The sequence below is a fragment of the Staurois parvus genome, unplaced genomic scaffold, assembly GCF_062004578.1.
Source record: "Staurois parvus isolate SC_StPar_1 unplaced genomic scaffold, SC_StPar_1.0 ptg000209l, whole genome shotgun sequence".
NCBI classification, from domain to species: domain Eukaryota; kingdom Metazoa; phylum Chordata; class Amphibia; order Anura; family Ranidae; genus Staurois; species Staurois parvus.
The window spans coordinates 4,844,253-4,869,212 of record NW_028318005.1 but is presented as its reverse complement, the minus strand read 5'-3'; positions in this window follow the sequence as shown (position 1 = coordinate 4,869,212).

Here is a 24,960-nt window from a genome sequence, read left to right as displayed (position 1 = left end):
GTATAACAAAGACCCCAGCAGACAGTGAATTCAATAGGTAATTTTGATATTAAAAATGATTTGCAGAAAAGTTTTAAAACATTTTGACCAATTCCTGAGTTTGTTATGTGTACACAGGGTCGTGACAAGGGGTGGGCGGTAGCAGAGCCAGTGCTAGACTATTTTGTGCCCTACGCAAGACCAGCTACAGTACTTGCGCCCCCCCCTACAAAAAAAAAGTATAAACAGTAGAAAATATTAAATCAACAAAAATGAAACTGCTAAATTTCTTTTCATTTGCAAAAATAAGTGATGCAAGATGCCACCAGCACCAATAAAAAATACAAAATCAGTATCACAGACGGAGTGTATCTGTGGCTGGCAGTGGCAGGGTGACAGATGCAGTGAGTGGAGGATGATGGAGCCACACTTTGACAGATCGCAGGCTGGAATTCATCAAATAATGAGGGGAGTTAAAACGCTGTGGCAGCAGGCAGCCCAGCCCACACGCACAGAGAGAGCACCTGAACTGAGAGATCCTACACAGTGACAGATATAACACAACACACCACCACCAACACTGACACAGATCAGCAGACTCAGCAGGCACTAGAAGAGCAGACTGTGGGATTGTAATGATGTCATCACTCACTGACACATTGCACATGCGATGGCCGGCCAGCCAGCCGGTGGGGTCACACTCACACAGACATGAGACATCAGAGTCAGACATTACCTTCCTTTGCAGGTGCGCCTCCACTGATGAATGGGAAGAGAAAGGCTGGAAGTCCACAGTGATCAGCAGCCACCAGCTGGCTTGCAGTAACGGACTGAGTCTGAGAGGAACACTGGAAGGAGCTGCAGCTCAGCTGATACACTGGCCTCAGACACACGGCATTTCTCTCTGTCCTTTCTTCCTCCCCTCTGCTACCCCTCCTGTCAGCTGGAGGATCAATCTTGACGTGGCAGCATCACACACAGAGAGAGTGCCAGCCTGTGTTGTGCTCAGGCGCCCCCTAGGTGGCATTGCACCCTAGGCAGCTGCCTAGTTTGCTATGTGGAAGCTCCGGCCCTGGGCGGTAGGGGCAGCTGCCCTGGGCACAATGGTTTACTATAGGGATGGGGGCGCTTTCCTTCTGTTGCAAGATAACGGCATCACTACTCCTGTCAGCCCAGTGCTGGGAGCAGTGAGGAGATGAGGAGAGAGCCAGGACGTGGTGCAAGTGTTCTCACTCCATCTCTTTCTTGCCAGTGCAGTGCTCCTATAATAACAAGCAGGCAGCAGTGTTCACAGGGACATAGGAGCTGCACTAGCAGGCAGGATAAGGGGGAGAGAGCACCGTCCGCACCACCCGCACCGCCGAGCACAGTAGTGTCCAAGAGAGAGCCAAGAGTGAGGAAAGAGCTATCAGCACAAGCATTGGCCAGTATGAAAAATGAGCTGCACAGTGATTTTGACAAGCGAGTGAATCCCCTAAACTTCAACATCATACTGTAAATGTTTTGCACCTTTGCCCTGGGTGCTGGATGACCTTGTCCTGGCACTGTATGTACTACATGTAACTCCAGCCAAATTTTTTCTTTTGGACTTAGTTTTAAAACTGATAGGTAGGAACTTCTTCTAGGGGTATATTTTTAAAGCAGAGAATGTGACATTCACTGCAGATGTATCTTCCTGGTCCATGCATTATAAATTACAGTGATTGTTTTACATGTAATGAATTCTTGATGAGTGTCACATTCACTGCTTTATAAATACTCCCCTTAGGTTTTATTGCTTTCTGTGGGCCTGATTGGAAGGTTTTCCCTAACTTCCTGTCCCAGTGACAACCTTGCCAACAAGAAAAGAAGTACAAGAAAATATTGATCAAGGAAACAGAGAGCAAAAAAAAAAAATTCAAAGTGCATTTTTGGACCTAAGCATTTTGATTCATAAGTCTGAATCATTTGGGATAAATTAGAGCGGAGACTGTGAGCCAGGCCTTCTCGTCCGACATCCTTGCCTGACTTCACAAAGGCGCTTCTGGAAGAACAGTCAAACATTCCCATAGACACACTCCTAAACCTTGTGAATGGCCTTCCCAGAAGAGTTGAAGCTGTTATAGCTGCAAAGGGGGGGCCAATTCAATATTGAACCCTACGGCCTAAGACTGGGATGCCATTAAAGTTCATGTGCGTGGAAAGGCAGGCCGACCAATACTTTTGGCAATATAGTGTATAGGTTACCAGGTCAGCAGTCCCATATCCTAATTCCAATTATCATAAATTTCACATACAGTAAATAAAACCTATAACCTCCAATAAACTTTAATTGTTGTACAGTAGCGCAAAAAAAAAAAAACTCTAGACAAAACAGCATCAAATATAAGAATCCTTTCTTTCTTCAATCTCCCATTTATAGTATGTAAATCTTCAAAAACCAAAGTGTCCACCAACTGTGTTAACTTCAAACTCACCAGTTGTATGACTCTACTAACATTTCAGGACACATCCATCCCGTAACCTCCCTTGCAGTCTGATGATGTCCATATTTCTGTTGCTCAAAGTGGTACATTATTTTGCATGGAAATATGTAGTTTTTTTATTGTAGGCCGGTAATTCTTAGGAATAACTCACTAAAATCTGTCCAAACAAGAGTCTAGTAAACATCTCGGGTATGTTAAAATTTGAAACACGAAATCATAAATTATAATTTAATAAATCATCATAAAAAATAATAATATAATAATAAATTTAATTAAATAATATAATCAAACCAAAAACACTGAAATTTGAAATATAGCGCCAAGTTCGCACATCACTGAGCAAAGTCGCAAAATCGTTTTCAGTTTCTGATGACGAATTTCCCCCATGAATCATTATCACTCAATTCTGCAAGTGGTTCTGATTTACTATCACTGTTCCCTAGCTGGTCTAAAACCGGTTTTGACCTAAAGGGACGCTTTTTAGACGCCATGGACGTTTCTCAGTTTCCAGGCAGAAAGAACAGTAAAAATTCAGGCAGGGCACAGGACAAAGCACTCGGGACAAAATGTATGTTAAATGCTTTGATACAGTAATGTTTTACTATGAGATTTTAGTGAATTTAGTGAATGTCAAATTTCAAATTTCCCCCGTATGTCCCGTCGTCGCAGGGAATGTAACCCAGAAGACGGATGCCGGCATCCGCCAGAGGACATTGCCAGGGACACTGCAGGAGGGACATAACGGGAGCGCAGGACAAGGTAAGTGAAGAACAGATCCTGGAGCAGCGCTGCAAGGTATTCCCGAGTGTAGCTCGGGGTTACCGCTTTTGGTGCTGAAACTTTACCCCGAGCTACACTCGGGAATACCACCAGGGAGGTTAACCAGTTCTGCCTCAGCTTCGCCTGAAAGCTGTATTGCACACATCAAATTTTTTTTCTCCATTCACTGCTTGTCCCAGGAACAAAAAAGGAAGTTAGTGTTAGGAATGGACTGGCCAGCAATGGTGGGACTCACCTGCCTTTTGATCTGCAGTACCAGGGCTGGCCAGCGGGTGCTCCCAGCAATCAGAGACTCAACCTTTCAGCCAGCTAACACCTGGAACTGATGATGCTGGGGTATTTAAGGGATGGCCAGACCCACAGACTCTGCCTTGGTGTTGTGTTTGTCCTGGGCCCTGTATCTGTCCTGCATCCTGTTTCTGTCCCTCTGCCTGACCCTCTGTACTACGCTGCTTGTTACCTGTTTTGATCTCTGGCTTGTGACCCTGACCATCCCTCTGCCTGACCCTCTGTACTACGCTGCTTGCTACCTGCTGAACCTGGCCTGTGACCCCAACCATTCTCTGCTTGCTCCCCCTGTACCTACCTGCCCAATTGATATTGACCCGGCCTGCCTGACGACGCTTCCTTGTATGTACTGTTATCTGTGGGTGGTTTGGTTTGGTTTGTTTGCACTGTATTATGTTTAGTATTGCACTGCGTTTATGTTTGTATGGTTAGTGTTAATAAATTGTATTGTTTATCACATATCTGAAGTCTGCGTTTCCCTGCATCAGTCACACACCTCTGGTCATACCTGGGAGCCCTGACAGTTAGGGAAAATCTCTCAAAGTGAGGGAAATTTCCATTTTAGACATTTGTCCTCATTGGAATATTTCCCCTCATCTTTTGTTTTGGAGACAACTCTAAACAATCGGATTTCACCTCAGTTTTTTTTCTCAGTGACAGTGGTCACCAGCACAAATAGAACATACATTTCCCCAACGGGAATGTAGACAGAAACAAAATTTGCCTAGAGAGACACCTAAAGTGTCACTAAACCCACATCATGCAAAACTATCAATAAATGCTGTATTACATGCTGTTCATACTCACTCAGGCAGGATTCCTTTTCTGTATTCTGCAAAAATCCTGGTTGATCCTGCTGTTCTCTGTCTCCCCTTTCTGTCCATGTCCCCAGTGCAGTTGGGGATTTTGCAGAGCACTGTTGACAGCTTCTGCACATGCTCAGTTTTCGTTGAGCTTCTATGTTAAGATTTCCTCCCTATCACATCTGAGCTGCCCTTTTGACTACAGAGTCACACATGTGGGCGTATACTCAGTGGTAAATGGCAGCCCACTCCCTCCCTCTTCCTCCATGCCCATTAATCAGCTAAACACAATGGGGTGGGATATTACATATAGATCGATGGAGGCTTCACCTCCCTCTTATTCTAAGACACAGGCTGAAGAGGTACAGGCAGACATCCACCCACACCATGTTACTGTCAAAAATAATTGTTAAAAATAAGATTTGATTTCAAATCTATATTTGTAGGACAATTGAAAACACTTTATTTATATTATTTATTTTTACTCTGTATCCGAAAGGCTGTTTTTTTTAAATTTTGAACATCTGACCTGCAGAAGAGGACTAGAAGCTCCTCCTGTCACTGTTTCCCTGCAGACAGGCTGGGAAAGAGCTGGGTCATGTGAAAGCTGTATGTCAATTAGGAAAAAGGGACTTTTTTTTTTTTCAATTAAAATAATTACAGTGCCATCATCCATACACAGAAAGAGAAAGGCTAATGTAAAGTAAACAGTGTGTGTTTAGTATCACTTTAAGAAAGTAATGGATTTGTTGTGTGACATTAGGGAATTACACAATTGTTTTCCCTTTCATTACACAGACTGACCATCAAAAGCAGCACATATATTTACTGCATTGCTTGCTTTTATGGGTCCCTCTGTAGCCACCCTGAGAGCAGTAACCCAGACCTAGTGTTTTCTATAAAACAGAACTCTGAATGAGGTATAGAACAGTTTCTGATCTACAAGTTTCTATATCACTGCTGGTCAAGAGGTTGTGATTTACTGCCACCAGAAACAGAGAATATTGAGTGTACCATGTTCTTAAAATTCAAGTATATCAATCAATGAGCCACCAAGGATAGGATATAAATGTTACATGTATTGTATTGTATTGTACCAAACCTTTATTTGTTCAACTATCATTGCTATATCAGAATCATCTTGAAATAATGTACAAATCAAATGATTTTACACAGTGATCAGTCTGCCACATTGTAAAATTGTAGCAAGTGTTACTCTGACACATTATTATAAGTGGCATTAACCTCCCTGGCGGTATGATTATTTCAGATTTTTGGTGCTGAAAGCGGTACCATTTTTTTGCATGGAAATATGTATTTTTTTTATTGTAGGCTGTAATTTTTAGGAAAAACCCACTGAAATCTGTCCGAACAAGAGTCTAGTAAACATCCCGGGTATGATAAAATTTGAAACACAAAATCATAAATTATAATTTAATAAATAATCATAAAAATAATATAAAAATAATAAAAAATTTAATTCAATAATATAATCAAACCAAAAACACTGAAATGTGAAATATAGCGCCAAGTTCGCATATTGCTGAGCAAAGTCGCAAAATCGTTTTCATTGTCTGATGACGAATTTCCCCCACGAATCATTATCACTCAATTCTGCAAGTGGTTCTGATTTACTATCGCTGTTCACTAGCTGGTCTAAACCGCTTTTGACCTAAAGGGACGCTTTTTGGACGCCATGGACATTTCTCAGTTTCCAGGCAGAAAGAACAGACAAAATGCAGGCAGGGCACAGGACAAAGCACTAGGGACAATATGTATGTGAAATTGGTTGAGACAGCAATGTTTTACTATGTAAAATGTAAAAAAAAAAAAAAATGAAATTTTTAAAAAATTTTAAATTTCCCGCCGCCAGCGGCGGCGGCGCCCCTACGTCCCGACGTCACAGGGACGGGACACAGAAGCCGGATGCCGGCATCGGCCGGAGGAGATGGCCGGGGACGCTGCAGGGGACACATTGTGGGAGCGCAGGGTAAGGTAAGTGAAGAACACATGCCGGAGCAGTGCCGCATGGTATTCCCGAGTGTAGCTCGGGGTTACCGCTTTTGGTACTGAAATGTTACCCCGAGCTACACTCGGGAATACCGCCAGGGAGGTTAAAGTGCTACTAAACACACAACAGTAAAATCAGTCTGTAGATGCAGTAAAGCATGCTTGTTATACTCACTGTAGAACCCAATTAATCCTCTGCATTGTGTAAAAAGGCAGTTTGATCCTGTTTTCTTTGCCCCTCCTCTTGTTCAAATGTCCACACTGATCCCGTAGTCACATGCACATGCTCAGTTTAGTGTGTATTGCTAGAGAGGTTTTTTTTCTTCTTGGGAGAGTGCATGTGATCAGCACAGGGCCAATCAGCACTGCCCAAAGGGTCAGGGGTCCTGCATCCTCTTAGAGCAGAAAGAAAACTCCTCCTACAAGCTTTAATTAGTGCTCTGCAGAAGTCACAAGACTGCTCTAACTGCTGATGAGAAGAAGTATTTAGCAGTTCATATTTACTAAAATAATTGCACTTCCATGTTCTGTGTACTGTGGGAGACCAGATATAGTGAATGCAGGGTCCTGGGTTTAGTAACACTTTAAGGCTGCTTTCACAATGCAGCACTTGTATTTTTACATTGCAGCACTTATAAAATGCGCTATGCATTTTTAAAAAGTGCATAGTGTGCTTTAAATGGGTTGCATGCAGCGCATAAAGCTGTGAATAGCTGGTTGTTCAGGGTGCCATCAAGGCCAGCTCCTTAACAACCAGCTGTTTAATGGTTGTTAAGGATGCTGGCGGGTGGTTGTTAAGGAGCTGGAACCCAATGGCATCCTTACCAGCCAGTGATATGGCTTCCCTCGTGGTCAGCATTCCCGAGCTTTTACAATCGGAGGAGGGAAGAAGGCAGAAAGACAGTGGCCAGTACTGCAGGGAGCATCAGGTCCCAGAATCTGAGGGAAAGAGGCGGGGGAAGGCTAGGTCTGACGGGAGGATGCAGGGGAAGACTGGACTAAGCTACTGGTGAGCACCAGGGGGACAGGAGGCTGTGCGGGAGGAAGAAAGCCGGCATGTGCTGGCTCCTTAACAATCAGCTATTCATTGGTTGTTTAGGACACCACTACATAACAACCAGCAAAAATACACCCTGGGTGCATTTTTGTTGCATTCCCATTGACTTCAATGGAAGGCGCATCTTTGGTGCATTTTTTACAAGCACACCAAAGATGCAGCATGCAGGACTTTTCAAACCTCAGTGCAAACTCAGCGCAGCGATGTGAAAAGTCTCAAAGGCTTTAAAGACGAATCATTTTTGATGCACTTTTTTCCCGCTGGAAAGGTGCGATCCAGCACGGCATAAAGCACATCAGTGAAAAAGGTCCTAAACCCAAAAGCATGAAAAAAAATTATATTGCAGCTTACCAACTCTTAGATATGATAGCTTCATTGCTTTTCATTTTCAGCTTTCTTTCACCTAATTATCCCGTTGGCAAGTCTATTTTTCAACAGAGCAAGCTGTCCTGCAGATGTAGCATTTAAAGTGTTGAGACAAACCATTTGCCACAGATAGGGTGCTTACAATAATCAGTTTGTATTTATTTCTGTAAAACCTTTATCCCAAAAGAAAAAAAAAAACAGTTTGCTGTAACTGCATATAAAGTGTTAGCTGGCATTTGGCTTCAGTTTGTTAGCGTATCTAAATCTGCTAGTAAATCTAACACTGCAAAACCCAAAAGCATGAAAAAAAATTATATTGCAGGTTACCAACTCTTAGATATGATAGCTTCATTGCTTTTCATTTTCAGCTTTCTTTCACCTGATTATCCCATTGGCAAGTCTATTTTTCAACAGAGCAAGCTGTCCTGCAGATGTAGCATTTAAAGTGTTGAGACAAACCATTTGCCACAGATAGGGTGCTTACAATAATCAGTTTGTATTTATTTCTGTAAAACCTTTATCCCAAAAGAAAAAAAAAAACAGTTTGCTGTAACTGCATATAAAGTGTTAGCTGGTGTTTGGCTTCATTTTGTTAGCGTATTTAAATCTGCTAGTACATCTAACACTCCCCTCTCCCTAGACTGACAATGCTGCTGTTCAAAGCTGCCCCTGCGCTCCTTCATCCAGAGTATCAGAGTAATATAGGAGGTATGTCATTGGCCAGATCGCCAGGTGGAAAAAGAGAGAAAAAAAGTCTAAAAAAGAAAACTAACACAGTCATCACATGTAATGATTGGTAAACTGCAATATAGTCCATTTCTTGGTTTTAGATTTAATACTGCTAATCTGCTTTTAAAGCTAAACTCGGAAGAAACAAATTGGGTCATTTTCTGTGTAAGAAATGCCTCTGTTGTTGTCTGTTCCATGCTTGGCTGTTATTCCATTCTGTAAAACTGTTACTTTCATTCAGCTCCCACAGTACTGTAGACATGTGAAGTTCATTTCATTCTGAATCACATTTCGGACTAATTTTTTAGTTATTCGGAGATTCGGATGTATCCGAATTATGAACTACAAAAATAACGAATTTAAACAAATCCAAAATAACGAAACAAAATTTGGTTCGATAACAAAATCCAAAACAAATTTCAATTTGAAAACAAAATCCAAAACAACTGCGAAAACAAAATCGAGCAAACATTCTAAAACAAATTTAAAGCGGAGCTCCACCCAAAAGGGGAAGTTCCACTTTAAAGACTGCTCCTTTTTTTTTTTTTAATTTTGAATTCGGTTGAAATCTTTTCGATTTTGAACGACTTTTCGAATTTTGTTGAATCAATTTAGAATTCGGTTGAACCAATTTCGAACACGAACGGCTTTTTGAATTTGATTGAAATGTTTTCGAATTGAATTAGAATACGAATTACTGAAAGAAATCCTGAAGATGAATTGAACAAAATTTACAAAATCCAACGACACGAAATTTGTTAGATTTCAAAATACATTTTTTTGTTTTGCACATGTCTACAGTTCTGTAAGCATCAAACATCTGATGCTGAGTTGTGGCTGAAGTACACTGACCATAGCAAGTTGCACATTTTACACCTTTTCTATTCAGAAATCATGACATTCATCCACCCCTCCTCCAATCACAGAAAGCCTTGCATTCAGTGAAAAGTTTTTCTGAATGGAGGAGATGTACATTGAGCGAACTATTATGATCACTGTACTGCAGCCCGAACTACAAGTCTCAGCACTGGACATTTGTCACTTACAGGGGTGGACTGACCATTTGAGCACTCGGGCACTGCCCGAAGGGCCCGGGGTCAGTAGGGGGCCCCATGAAATGCCCCTGGTACCTTTTATAGGCTTTTTTGGGTGTGATTTGAGTGTGGGCAAGAACACAGGGGCACCATGATCCCCTATTGCCCGGGGGCCCCATGAGTTGTCAGCCCGCTCCTGGTCGCTTACATTCCTGTGATTTGCCATAACAGTCTAAATTAGTGTTCAGTGGATTGTTCCTTGAAATTGCCAGTACTAATCAACATTTACTGGCCATGATGACTTGATTTTCAAACACCATCACTGCATATTGGAAATTTCTGGTTTATTATTTCTACATGAAATCTTGCTGACTGTCTTTATACAGGGTAATACTGGATTACAGAATAGTCAAATCAAAATAACAAGTGTCACAGATTAGAATGGATTAGATATGGATTTCTCTGCGATTTCACAGCACTGGTGTCATCTGATGTGTAGATAGAAAAAAACAGCAAAGAACCAGGTCTAGACTTAAAGGGGTCTACTAAGAAATGTTTTCACACATGATTTACATTCAATATTGATACATTTTTTCAGTGGAATCCAATAAAATAAAATGCTTGCATCTTGGGTGAATGCTGTGAGGATCTTGTGTGAAAACATAGGCCACAAAGATTAACTATGGGCCAAATAATAAATCTGAAAGTGTTACTGAACCCACAATAGTAAAATCAGTCTGTATACACAGTAAAGCATGCTTGTTATACTCACTGTGGAACCTAAGGGGTTAATCCTCTGCATTGCGTAAAAAGGATGTTTGATCCTTTCTTCTCTGCCCCTCCTCTTGTGGAAATTACCACCTGATACAGACTGACTCCGTAGTCACATGCACATGCTCAGTTTGGTGTGTATTTATAGAGATTTTTTTTTTATTCTTGGGAGAGTGCATGTGATCATCACAGGGCCAATAAGCACCAATCAGCACTGTCCAGACAGAGGTCAGGGGTTTTGCATCCTCCTAGAGCAGAAAGAAAACTCCTCCTACAAGCTTTAACCAGTGCTCTGATGAAGTCACAAGACTGTTATACACTGCTGATGAGAAAAGGCATTTAGCAGTTTATATTTACTAAAATAATTTCATTTCCATGTTCCATGAGAGACCAGATATAGTGAATGCAGGGTCCTGGGTTTAGTAACACTTTAAGGCTGCTTTCACAATGCAGCACATGTATTTTTACATTGCAGCACTTATAAAATGCGCTATGCATTTTGAAAAAGTGCATAGTGTGCTTTAAAGTGATTGTAAACCTCAGGCATGAAATATGAACAAAGCATATCCCACTATAGTATGTACTTGTTGCAATCCAGGGCATTAAGTGTAATTTCTATCTGCTGCCTTGTTCCTCTGCTATCAGCATGAGTCCCTTCTGACAAGTTTCCCTGACACCAAGAGAAAAATGGTGACAGGGGAAGAACCTTCAGCTGGTTGACAGCTTCAGTTCTGTTCCTGTGTGAATGGGGGTGTGCCTGTTCCCTCTAATCACCTCTTACAGCTCTCCTTACTGATGTAACTTCAGCTCCCTGTCCCTGCTTTTCAGAGCTGAGAGATCCTGTGTAAATTCTGCGCTTTGAATAGATGTAGGGTAAAGACAGCCGTAGATAAACAGGTACAACTTATGTAGGAGGATTAGTTTAATCTCTGTGTATCATTTGAGGCCAGTCACTTCACTGGGTATAAGTTGGGGTTTAGTAACATAAAATGTTGGTTACATTTTTTTATATATATATATATATATATATATATATATACTATTCAAAGCAGGGTTCCACCGAAAAGTAGTGTGCTTCACGCATGTGCAGTAGGAAACTACTGGTGAAGCTGCAAGGCTTCACTGCCAGTTTCCCTTAGTCAAGATGGCGGAGCCAGCACCCAACAGCCGATTGAAGAATTGGCTCTGTGTGAGGACACCGCTGGATCCTTGAACAGGTAAGTACTCTGATATTTAAAGTCAGCAGGTACAGTATTTGTAGCGGATGACCTTTAATTTTTTAAGATGTATTTAAGTCTCTTCTATCACTCTCAGCCTCCTCCAAATCTCCATTTTTCTTTTTGTGATTTGACTTCCTGTTAGAGGTGGCTATGTTCGTTCATAACGGTCCCCACCATAGGTAGGAACGTAGCCAACCTCTCTTGCATGCTCCTGAGATGGACTATGGACTATGCACTATGGGACCTGTAGTGTGCCGAGGGCAATGTACATAACCACAACTAACGTCCACTGCATGTTCCAAAGAAATAGAAGGGAGGGCAAAAGGAAATGTTCAGGAGCTCACAGAGGACAATACAAGGAGGCAGAAAAACACAGTAAGAAACAATTTAATGACAAATAAATTAGAGGGTTATTAAGTAGTGGATGTGTATGTATTATTTTGGGATAGTAAGGATATTGTTTTATATGACTTTAAGAATAATCTGGCACTGTTTGCCATTGGCTTATCTCAATAAAATATGACACATCACCAGCAATATATTGGTTAGAATGTATTAGTTATAATGGGGTATGGGTTATAATGTGTTGGTGAGAATGAGTTTTTGTCAACATTTATCTACCATATTGGCAAATATAATTTTTAGTAGGTGATGGGTATTTTTTAATAAACTATCTCTTTAACCACTTGCCTACCGGGCACTTTTACCCCCTTCCTGCCCAGGTTAATTTTCAGCTTTCAGGGCTGTTGCACTTTAAATGACTATTGAGCGGTCATGCAACACTGTACCCAAATTACATTTTCATCATTTTTTACACAAATAGAGCTTTCTTTTGGTGGTATTTAATCACCACTTGGTTTTTTTATTTTTTTGCTAAACAAACAAAAAATACCCCAAATTTTGGAAAAAAAATGTTTTTCTTTGTTTTTGTTATAAAATGCTTTCAATAAGTAATTTTTCTATTTCACTGATGTGTGCTAACGAGGCTGCACTGATAGGTGGCCGTGATGGGCACTGATAGACAGTATTGATAGGCGGCACTGATGTTGAGGCACTGACAAGAATCACTGATAGGCACTGACAGGCATCACTTAAGTGCACTGATAGATGCCACTGATGGGCACTGATAGGCGGCAATGATGGGCACTGATAGATAGTACTGATAGGCGCCACTGATGAGGAGGCACTGATGGGCACTGACAGGCATCACTTATCGGCACTGATAGGTGGCACTGATATGCATCATTGATGGGCACTGATTGGTGGCACTGATAGGCACTAATGGGTACTAATAGACTGCACTGATGAGGAAGCACTGATAGGCGTCACTGATGGGCAATGACAGGCGTCACTGATGCGCACTGATAGGCAGCATTGATGAGCAATTAGAGGCATCACTGATGGGCACTGAAAGGCAGCACTAATGGGCACTGAAAGGCAGCACATATGGGCACTGATGGGGCTGCACTGATTATCGGTGCTCTGATTTTTAGTGTAGATGTCTCCTCTGAAGATTGCCACTTATCGGCTTTCCTCTCCTCACATGCTGTCAGCAAAAGACTGCCAATAATCATCATTTCCTGTTTACATGTGATCAGCTGTGATTGGACACAGCTGATCACATGGTAAAGAGCCTTTGTAATTAGCTATTTACCCCGATCGGTGATCCGTTATGTCCTAGGGACACAGTGAACCACCAATCGCAGCACCATACGCAGCTAGAGTAGGAGGACATCATATGACAGCCTCCCAGAACAAGAGAGCCCCCCCCCGTCCATTATTTGTCCATACTTGTGCCTATAAGCTTACAATCAGACTTACCTGCAGGTACCACAAATAACTTGTACATGTGCACCGTTTAGGAGATATTCACATCGGCAATAGCCGACACTTGTGCAGTGACTCTCTGCATTCAGGGCTCACAGTGTGCTGTGAAATGCAGATTTCTGTTCCATGTTCAGGAGTGATGTCACTGTGGCCCATCAATTAATGTGGCCAAAGCCTGTGAACCTGGAAGGAAGACCGGGTGAAAATGGACGCAACAGCAGCAGTGACAGCACGCTGCTGGAGGGTTTCGTTTTAAAGGTAAGTCTTCCATAATGTGCTAGTATGCAGTGTATAATAGCACATTACGGCATTAAAGCGGATGTCAGAGATCCGGGTATGACCAGAGGTGTGTGGACTGACACAGGGAAACGCAGGCTTCAGGAGTGATGTATAAGAATATAATTTATTAGGAACTACACAAGTATACAACGCACAGTACAAACAAAACCAAACCTCCAACTAATGTCAGTATGTTCAGGAACACAGACAGGCGTAGTCAGGCTGGAGAGGTAGAGTGGTAAAGCAGGCCGGGTCAGGAACAATCGGGCAGACAAGGTACAAACGGAGCAGGCAGGAGAAAGGTCAGGAATAGCTGAGGTCAATGCAGGCAGAGTTCAATCAGTGTCAGAGTCAAGCAGGGGAAACAGACCGGCAGGCAGACGACAGGACCAGGTACAGGTACAGGGGCTCATGGGAAACAAACACCAAGGCACTGACTGCAGGCCTGGCCATTGCTTAAATACACCTCCTGCAATCAGCCTCAGGTGATGGCTTGATTGCAGGAGTGAGATTCTGGCTGCTGAGAGCACCCGCTGGCCAGCACTGGTACTGCAGCCCACAAGGCAGGTGAGCCCCAGCACCACCTGTGCTGAGCCCATTCCTGACAGCGGAGTTCCACTCACACTGTAAAAAAATAAAAGCAGCTACAAAAAGTGTAGCTGCTGACTTTTAACAAACAGCCACTTAGCTGTCCCACGATCCCACTGTGTCCTCCCCACAGCCCATTTCACCGGCTGTCCTGTATTCCAGGCGCCGGCATCTTCAGTGTGGGCACCCGGCTGTGACAGCTTGCAGCTTCACAGCCGGGTGCCCACTGCACATGCGTGAGTAGCACTGCACTTCCTGAATGGCCCCGTAGTCTTCTGGGACCTGTCATGTGTCCCAGAAGACTACGTGGAGGGAGGGTAGGAGGACAACTGCCGCATCTGATCGCAGCGGAAGTGGGAGCGGGTACCTGTCAATTTCGGGTACCTGCTCCGTAAAGGTGCCAATCCTTAATGGGAAGTGGGGGACCAGTCTTTAATGCAGAACTTCCCCTTTTGGGTGGAGCTCCCCTTTAACCTGTTGGGGGCAGGGGCGAACTGACCATTTGGAAACTCGGCCTGAGGGCCCAGGGTCAGTAGGGGGCCCCATGAGATGCCCCTGGTACCTTTTTCATAGGATTTTTTGAGTTTGGGCAAGGACACAGGGGCCCTATGATCCTCTATTGCCCAGGGGCCCCATTAGTTGTCAGTCCGCCCTTGGTAGGGGGGGCTCCATTTTTTTTTGGAAGACTTTACTAACACTGTAAATAAGGGACATATAGGCATGGAATATTCAGAAAACAGAGAGGATCGGAGAACACTGTAGTCACTTGTTTTGATGACAACAGATGGAGAGGTCAGCCGGGGAGGTGTTACCAAGACACCAGTGCAAAGATTCCAATTCCCTTCCTTATTAAAAGCCTATTAAGAGCCAAGGGAGCTTTTTTTTCAGCACAATTTTATCATTGAAAAACTAAAAGCTCTGCTATGTAACAAAGCTATGGATCTTGTATTATAAAACTTATTTTTATCGTAAATATGGAAAAAAAATCATATTCCATTTTAAAGCATATATTGTTTTTAGACATATTTTAAACAGGGCACATTAAATAATTAACATATTAAAGCAGAACTCCAGAAAAATGGTTAATTACTGTTGAGTGAAAAAAATACCTCCAATGTGGGTTATCTCACAACCATGTCTACTACCCATTCACACTGTGCATTAAAAATTAAATTTTTAGGAGCATTTGACATTTTTTTTCTGCCTCTACAGTAAATGCCCTTCAATGTTAGCCAATGTGTCCATGCTTTTACAGGCATTTAGAGGCAGAAAAAAAGACCCACTGCCAGTGCATTCAGGAGCAGCAGTGTTTTGGCAGAAAAAAACACTTGACGCACCTACATGTGTCTAAATGTGTCTAAAGAGCTTGAGCATTAATTAATTTCAGAGGCCAGAATAAATGATTATTCTGGCCAATGGAATGAATTAATCCCCAACCCCATTTATGGTTTGATGCCGCTTTTCTCCTGCCAGAAGAAAGGCGTTTAGGAGAGTCTTTGCAAACGCTGAGTGTGCATGAGGCCTTTGTGTAAATTTGCACTTTCATTCATTCCAGATTGTATATGATATACTTACAGCCCATTGTGGTTATGCCAGCTCTCATACAAGGAAGCTGTAGCATCATTTAACCACTATCCTCTCCCCTTACCCATTCACAGAATGAGTTGTATTCTTAACCTCCCTAGCGGTCTGATTGTGTCCATATTTTTGTGCTCAAAGCGGTACATTTTTTTGCATGGAAATATGTATTTTTTTTTATTGTAGGCCTGTAATTTTTAGGAATAACTCACTGAAATCTGTCCGAACAAGAGTCTAGTAAACATCCCAAATATGTTAAAATTTGAAACACGAAATCATAAATTATAATTTAATAATCATAAAAAATAATAATATAATAATAAATTTAATTCAATAATATAATCAAAAGCAAAAACACTGAAATTTGAAATATAGTGCCAAGTTCGCACATCACTGAGCAAAGTCGCAAAATCGTTTTCAGTGCCTGATGACGAATTTCCCCACAAATCATTATCACTCAATTCTGCAAGTAGTTCTAATTTACTATCGCTGTTCTCTAGCTGGTCTGAAACCGATTTTGACCTAAAGGGACGCTTTTTGGACGCCATGGATGTTTCTCAGTTTCCAGGCAGAAAGAACAGTAAAAATGCAGGCAGGGCACAGGACAAAGCACTCGGGACAAAATGTATGTGAAATGGTTTGATACAGTAATGTTTTACGATGTGATTTTAGTGTATTTAGTGAATGTCACTTTTTGTTATTTTCAAATTTCCCGCCGTTCCATCCCCCGTACGTCCCGACGTCGCAGGGGACGGAACCCAGAAGACAGATGCCGGCATCCGCCGGAGGACATTACAGAGGACTCTGCAGGAGGGACATCGCGGGAGCGCAGGACAAGGTAAGAGAAGAACAGATGCCGGAGCAGCGCCGCATGGTAAGCCCGAGTGTAGCTCGGGGTTACCACTTGTGGTACTGAAACTTTACCCCGAGCTACACTCGGGAATACCGCCAGGGAGGCTACAATACAAATCATTCTGTTAACGGGTGAGGGAAGAGGGGCAGTCAATGATTGTATGGCTTCCAAGTATCAAAAGACTTCTAATTAAGTGCCGTTTAAAAAATAGCCATGTGATAAAATCTCTAGCGGAGCCCTCAACAGGTTCTATAGTATCTTGGTCATAATTGTGTGTCCTCTGTTGACCACTTCCAGTTCAGGCCAATTCTGACATTCCATTCCTACATGAAAAAACATTATTTCTTTGCTAGAAAACTACTTAGAACCTTCACGCATTTTATATTTTTAAACAGAGGTCTTAGGAAATAAAATGGTGGGTGTTGCATATTTTTGTGTCACACGTTATTTGCACAGCAGTTTTTCAAAAGCAATTTTTTTAAAAAAAATACAACTTTAATGAATTTTAGTGCACAAAAATGCAATATAATACCAATTGTTTGGTAAAATATAAAATATGATGATACACCAAGTAAATAGATACCAAACACGTCCAAAGTATCTTGGTGTGTCCACTGCTGACTTGCAGTCCATGCAATTCTGACATTCCATTCCCACATGTAAAAAACATTATTTCTTTGCTACTTATAACCTTCAAACATTATATCTTTTTAAACAGAGGCCCTAGGAAATAAAATGGTGGGTGTTGTATATTTGTATGTCACACAATATTTGCGCAGCAGCTTTTCAAAAGCAAAATTTTTTGGAAAATAAAACTTTAATGAATTTTAATGCACAAAAATGCAATATAATACCAATTGTTTGTCAAAATATGATGTTGGATGATACACTGAGTAAATAGATACCAAACATGTCACACTTTCAAATTTTGTCTTCCCGTGGAATATCATCAAACTACAGTACCTAAAAAACTCCATAGGGGATGCTTTAAAAGCCTTTACAGATTAGCAGGTTGGAGTGACAGAGGAGGTCTATCACTAAAATGTTTTCCCTCACTCTGACATTTACGGCATTACCTCACATATGTGGTACAATCACCGTTTACATATGTGTGCAGGACCTACATGCACTCTCACCTTTATGTATGAGCACAGGAGAACGGGAACACTTTACATTTTTTTATTATTATTGTAGCCCTGTTTTGGGGGGGTTATGTGAAATGGCCCAAACAAGCTATGGCGCTAACCTGTATATGAGTAGGCAATCCTGAGCCTTCGCTATATGGAAGAGGGGGTTGTGATAATACAAATGGCAGTGCCTCCACCTAGAATAGGGATCCTGCAATTGAGGAGACTCACCCCTTTCTAGGAATGTAACAGGTAGACAACTTAAAGTAACCATACATAGCAGTATCAATGCACCCAGCTTATATTTCTAACATGGAAACATGTCACCACACCTGTATGAGATTAATGCAAAGTTTATATAAACCAGCCACATAAAACAGGACGCATAAGAATAACATTCAGGAATTACAATTTAGCATAAATTGGGAGGTTGCAATTATACCCGCGTATATGTGCATGTAGTATACAGAATACCTCCAACCATGGGTTATAGCGCAGTCCGGTTGCAGGGGCCCCTGGAGAGGTGAGAGTCAATAAGATGTACGCTTCCACTTTAGATGCTGTGATGGCGTCCAAGTAACATGCGGATTATTGCACTGCTTGTCTGAAGATCAGCGATGCATCACCTAAAAGGATAAAATGCTCTATCTATCCTCACTCTTATGCAGGCCATAGATGGGGAGAAAAACGGCAGATTTTCGGCCGATTAACGAACTATCGGTCGGTCTAAAAAACTTACCTGACCACCAATTATTACGAAAATCGGCCGATTAATGAGTAACCTATAACGGGAAATGATGTCATTTTGTGGCCTTTGTGATCCTTTTTCGGAAAACGATCGTTCGTTTTTGACCATCAATGAGGATAAAGTCGGGCGTTTTTCGAAAATTTTCCAACATCACCGATAATCTGAAAGTCCAAAATACACGAAAAACGGCCGACAAAATCGTCCACTAACGATAAGATAATCAGCCGGTTTTATTTTCGGACGAAAAATCGGCCGTTTTTCTCCCCATCTATGGCCTGCATTAGTCCCTATCCCTAAACTGGGCTGTCACTGCAACCGGGCCTCTATCTGTCTAAGTGGCCGTCGGATGCCTAACCTACCTCTAGCCTAATCTATCCAACGCTCCCTATGCTAATCCTAGCTAAAGAGAGATCCAGACCAATAAGGCTCTTCAAGCAAAGAGGCTGCACAGATACACTGCAATTAACAGAAAGTTCACCTGACAGTCTTATGCAGGTGAAAACACTGATCCATATATATATATATATATATATATATATATATATATATATATAGACAACTATAAGGATTCTGCAGTGTGCAAATAGAATAATGATAATGAACCACAAATCTCTCTCTTACAGAGATATTATTGTTCCTATACAGAAGTTGAAATATAACAGAGGCAGACCTAATCTGCTTCAGTAACAACTACATAGATAACAGCCTTGTTAATCTGGATCATTACTCACAGAATTCCCATACAGTTCTCCCCAGATACATAGCACATGGCAGGCTGGAACTCTCTGCCTGATACTTCCTGGAAAAACAAACTATATAACATCCTGGGGTTTCTTGACCTCCTTGTAGGGGCAGGAAGCACACCTAGGGACTTGTCTGTAATGGGAGCTCTATGGTAGTGGCTGTATATGAACATAAACAAACCACAACTAGTGTATAAAATAACAGTTCCCTACATTATCTATATTATTTTATTTAAACAAAATTACGCTGTGTCTCTAAATTGTTTTATTTATCTCTTTTATTGCTATGGGAAAGGATGAACAACATCCCTTGTGATAGCATGAGCCGTGACAGGCCCTTGTTATGGAGAGATCTGGGGTCTATTAGACCTCAGATCTCTCCTCTGGCCTCCAAAGCATCTGATCAAACCAAGATCGGTAAAGGTGACAGTGGGGGGTGCTGCCTCTAAAAGTAATTCAGTGGCTTCTTACACACTAGGATTACTTTTGTATTGAAGGGAATCGCTGGCACTAAAAAATGATATCTCGTCATTGCTACAGCGATGACCAAGATATCACCCTTCCCAGGGTCGTCCCTAGGGTTGGTGTCACCCGGTGCGATAACACTTGGTGACACCTCCTCCGATGATCCCCACAGAATTGATCGGATCTGGGGATTGAGCATAATGGATCGGACTCTAATCCATTATGCTCCCCAATCCGCAGATCCAACCCATCCTGCGGGGATCGTCGGCTTTCTTTACAACTTACCTTTTCGTGGAGCAAGTCCGGTGTCACCCCTTGTAGCTTGCATGCCGACGATCCCCGCAGGATGGTTCAGATCTGCAGACTGAGCATAATGGATTGGAGTCCGATCCATTATGCTCCCCAATCCGCAGATCCGATCCATCCTGTGGGGATCGTTGGCATGCAACCTATACGGGGTGACACCGGACCCGCTTCACAAAAAGGTAAGTTGTAAAGAAAGCTGACGATCCCCGCAGGTTGGATCGGATCCATCCTGCGGGGATCGTCGGCTTGCTTTACAACTTACCTTTTCATGGAGCAGGTCTGGTGTCACCCCGTGCTGTAGGTGTCACCCCCCGCACCTGCCTTGGGACGCCACTGACCCTTCCAATACAGCAAATTCAATTCACAGGCAAGCAGCTGCCAGCAAAGGCCAATCCGAGGGTCTGTCGTGTTGAGGGTCGGCATTAGGAAGTGAACCTGGTCATAGGGACAGAGTTAGAAGATATAGAACTGGTTTGTTGCTTGTCCTATGTGCTCCATCTAACAACAAATAAAAAATGCGCAAGATACAATACAAACAAGCAAACAGGACTATAAAACAACATCATCAAGCAAAAACATAAAAGACAGAAAATGAAACCGTGCACACCTGTATACAACATAGTAAAGCGATAACAGAGGAGAAGGGATCAAACAGGGCCTAGCAGAGAACAAGACAATCAGGGAAACAGGTAACCAAGGAAAGTAGCAGATCAGGCTAAAAGAGCAGACAAAATAGACTTCCAACATCCAGACTGAAGAGGTAATAGAAAACACAGGACCAGTGACTGGAAGGATACCCCGGCTGGTGTCTCCCAGAATCTGGAGCAGATAGTCTCAGGAGCACAGTGCCACCAACAGGTGGAAAGGTAAATGACAAGTTTTAGACGCACTGACATATTTTGGTTGAAGCATTGATTTGTAGGACTTAGACCAGAGGTGTCCAACCTTTTGACTTTCCTGGGCCACATTGGAAGAAGAGGAATTGTCTTGGGCCAAACAATAAATACACTAACAATAAGATTAGCTGATGAGCAGAAAAAGTCGGACAGATCACAAGTTAACGATCAATGTTATAGATAATGTAACTTCATTTTTTTGTGATATTTTTTATTATAAAAGTAAAAGAGGGCAACATAAAACTAGAGCGACATTTGACACTGTTTTTGATCAAATAATGCATCAATATCTGGTTGGATGGATGTAGTAGCAATTCTCAATGAGTTCTCAAGGTGCTGATTTATTTTGCTTCTAATTTTGCCCTTCCTGTGCTTCATCAATGAAAATAGTTGCTCACAAATATAGGTACTGCCGAAAACTGATGACAAAAATAAGACATGATTGTGATGAACCTGTCCATATGGAAGAAAAATATGTCTGAAATATATTTTAAAAGTATTCTACCCAAATATATTAACATATATTTGAAATACTACAATGTTGGCCATATTCTATATATATATATATATATATATATATATATATATATACACACACTGCATGTTGAAAGGCATTTTTATATATTACAAGATATATGAAAAATATTTTTTTTACATATTTAAATATATTCTTCAGATTCTTTTTAACATATAAAAGTCATTTTTGCATATATTTTTACATATATTTGTAAATGCATTCCAAAAATGTAGATTTGTATTTTTAAAGACATACAGTATATTTAAACATATATTTTTAAAAATATTTTTCATATATTTTGTAATAAAAGCGCGTTTCAACATACATAATATATATATATGTATATTTATTTATTGAAATATATTTTGAAATATATTGAATATGGCCAAAATTGTAGTATTTCAAATATATGCCAATTTATTTATAAAGAATAGTTTTAACATATATTTCAAACATATTTTTCTTCCATGTGGGTGATGAGATAAAACTTACTAAAGCCCAGTAAAGAGACACTGTCAAATTTTTCTTGGGCTGCATTTGTTTGCTAAGTGTAAATGCATTTTTAACCTCCCGCACAAATCAACATTTTTAAGTAAGCTTATGATTTTGTGTTGGGTGGCATTCATAGCCATCTTAGGTCACAGGTTGGACACCTCTGGCTTTGACATTTGGGGGAGATTTACTAAAACTGGAGCACTCATAATCTGGTGCAGCTGTGCTTGCTAGCCAATCAGCTTCTAACTTCAGCTTGTTCAGTTAAAGTGTTACTAAACCCAGGACCCTGCATTCACCATATCTGGTTTCCCACAGTACAGAGAACATGGAAGTGCAATTATTTTAGTAAATATAAACTGCTAAATACCTTTTCTCAGCAGTCTTGTGACTTCTATCAGTGTTCAGCAGAGCACTAGTTAAAGCTTGTAGGAGGAGTTTTCTCTAGGAGGATGCAGAACCCCTGACCTCTGGGCAGTGCTGTTTGGCCCTGTGCTGATCACATGCACTCTCTCAAGAAAAAAAAAAACCTCTCTAGTAATACACACCAGACTGAGCACATGCAGTGTCTCCACATGATAGGTGTTATCAGGAGATAAGAGGGAGGCAATGGAAGAAGGGGAGGATCAGAGAAGTCAGGATCAAATAGCATTTTTACACAATGTAGAGGATTAAAACCTTAGGTTCCACAGTGAGTATAACAAGCATGCTTTACCGCATATACAGACTGATTTTACTCAACACTTTAGTAACACTTTAAGCTTTAGAATTAAAACCTGGAAGCTGATAGGTTTCTATGCAGAGCTGCACCAGATTTTGCACTCCAGTTTTAGTAAAGAGCCCTCATAGTCTCTGTCAGGGCTCCAGGGTATGACCAGAGGAAACGCAGGCTTCAGATAAGTTATAAACAATATAATTTATTAAAGACTAACAATACAAACATAAACACAGTGCAATACTAAAACATAACACAGTGCAAACGAACCAAACCACCCACAGATAATACATACAATGCAAGCGTCGTCAGGCAGGCCGGGTCAATAACAATCGGGCAGGTAGGTACAGGGGGGTCAGGCAGAGAATGGTCAGGGTCACAAGCCAGGGATAAAGCAGGAGTAGTCAGCAGAGGTCCGGATCAGGCAGGGTCAGCAACAAATCAGACAGAGACAGGAACAGGAACAGGGATGCAGGAACAAGATACAGGGCCCAGGAAAAACACACACCAAGGCAAAGACTGCAGGTCTGGCCATCACTTAAATACACCTCCCTAAGCAGTTTCAGGTGTTTGGCTGGCTGCAGGGTTGAGTCTCTGATTGCTGGGAGCACCCGCTGGCCAGCCCTGGTACTGCAGCCCACAAGGCAGGTGAGTCCCACCATTACTGGCAAGTCCATTCCTAACAGTCTCCTACAAACAATGTCAAATAAAACATGATATATTGGGACTACAGAACTACAGAATCCACCCCTATCCTCATCCCCATAACAAAGGGGAAATGCATACTCTACTCCACCAAAATGAACCAGGTAAGATTGACACTTTATTAACCACTTCCCGTCCGGCCCATGTACATAAACGGCCAGACGAGAGCAGGAGCGGGTGGCCATTTATAAACATCCTCCTGCTTCCCTGCTCTCAGGGAGCGCACAGCACCGAAATCCGGAGCCCGCTGTGTCCAGAGGACACAGCAGAACACCGATCGCTGTATGGGACCTCTGTGTGAGGTCCCGATCATGTGATCACTGATTGCCCAATCAGTGATCACATGAATAGTAGTAAACAAGATGTTACTTCTGACATCATTGCTTACTACTAGTGAAATCTGTGAATAACAGAGGTCACATGGTACAAGGCTATTCACAACAGCCTTGTACCATGTGACAAGCTGTGACCAATCACAGCTCGCACAGTATTTCTCAATGGCTGCAAGAATGTAGTCAGAGAGGGGAAATGATTGCTTTTACAGCCTTTATGGGTGTAAAAGCAACCAGTGTAAAGAAAAAAACAAAACAAATCTTCATCACCCCCCCACAAGTTGTACAGTGTCACTATGGTGACACTCTACTGCTAGGGTGACAGTATGTTTAAAAAAATAATAATAATAATATAATATTATTTAATTTAATAATATAAAAAAATGTAAAAAAAAATGCTGAAAAATTATAATTTTTGGTTATAAACTAATTTGGGTTATTTTTTTTTACTAAAAAGATAACTGAATAAATTTTGGCCAAGATTTATGAAGAAAGATTTTTTATTTGCAAAATTCTATAAGAAAAACACATTTTTTCAAACATTTTGAACTTTTTCATTTATATAGCAAAAAAAATAATAAAAAGCTCAGTGGTGAATAAATACCACCAAAATAAAATTTTATCTGTCTAAAAAAAATGCAAAAAAATTCATATGGGTACAGTGTTGCATGACCGCGCAATTGTCATTCAAAGTGTGATAGCACTTGAAGTGGTTAAAAAAACAGCAAGACTTCACAGGACACAAGAAAATATTGATTTTCTTGCATAATCAATAATTTGTTTTGGTTTTTTTACTTTTTTTGCACTTATTAGAAATACATAACAAAACACTTTTAATTATGTATTTACCAGACCAACAGGGAGCAAATAAGAGACGTGCATTCATAACATTTCATGTTGAGTGTATATCTATGTTTCACTGTTTAACAGAGTGCAGTGGAAATACAGACAGGGTAATACGTTCTGAAAGCCACTATCTATATCTAATGTGAAAAAGTATTTTATTTTGTCTTTTTCACTCTGTTTAAAATCAGAAGTTCCTGATACTGAACCATGATGCTGCCGGACTGTCAAAAAGCCAATTGAATTTTTTCATTATTTTTGCAGCATTCATCATCCACCCCCCTATGAGCTCCAAGATGCTGATGGTATGCTCTAGTGCTCCTACACTCTAAGAGAAAAAAAAATCCATAAAAGAATCTTGTTTTTGCCTGATCATTTTTCAGTGTCTGTCTCCTTGTCTGATCTAAGGTTGGAAGTCTATGATTTGGTGTTACCACATCCATA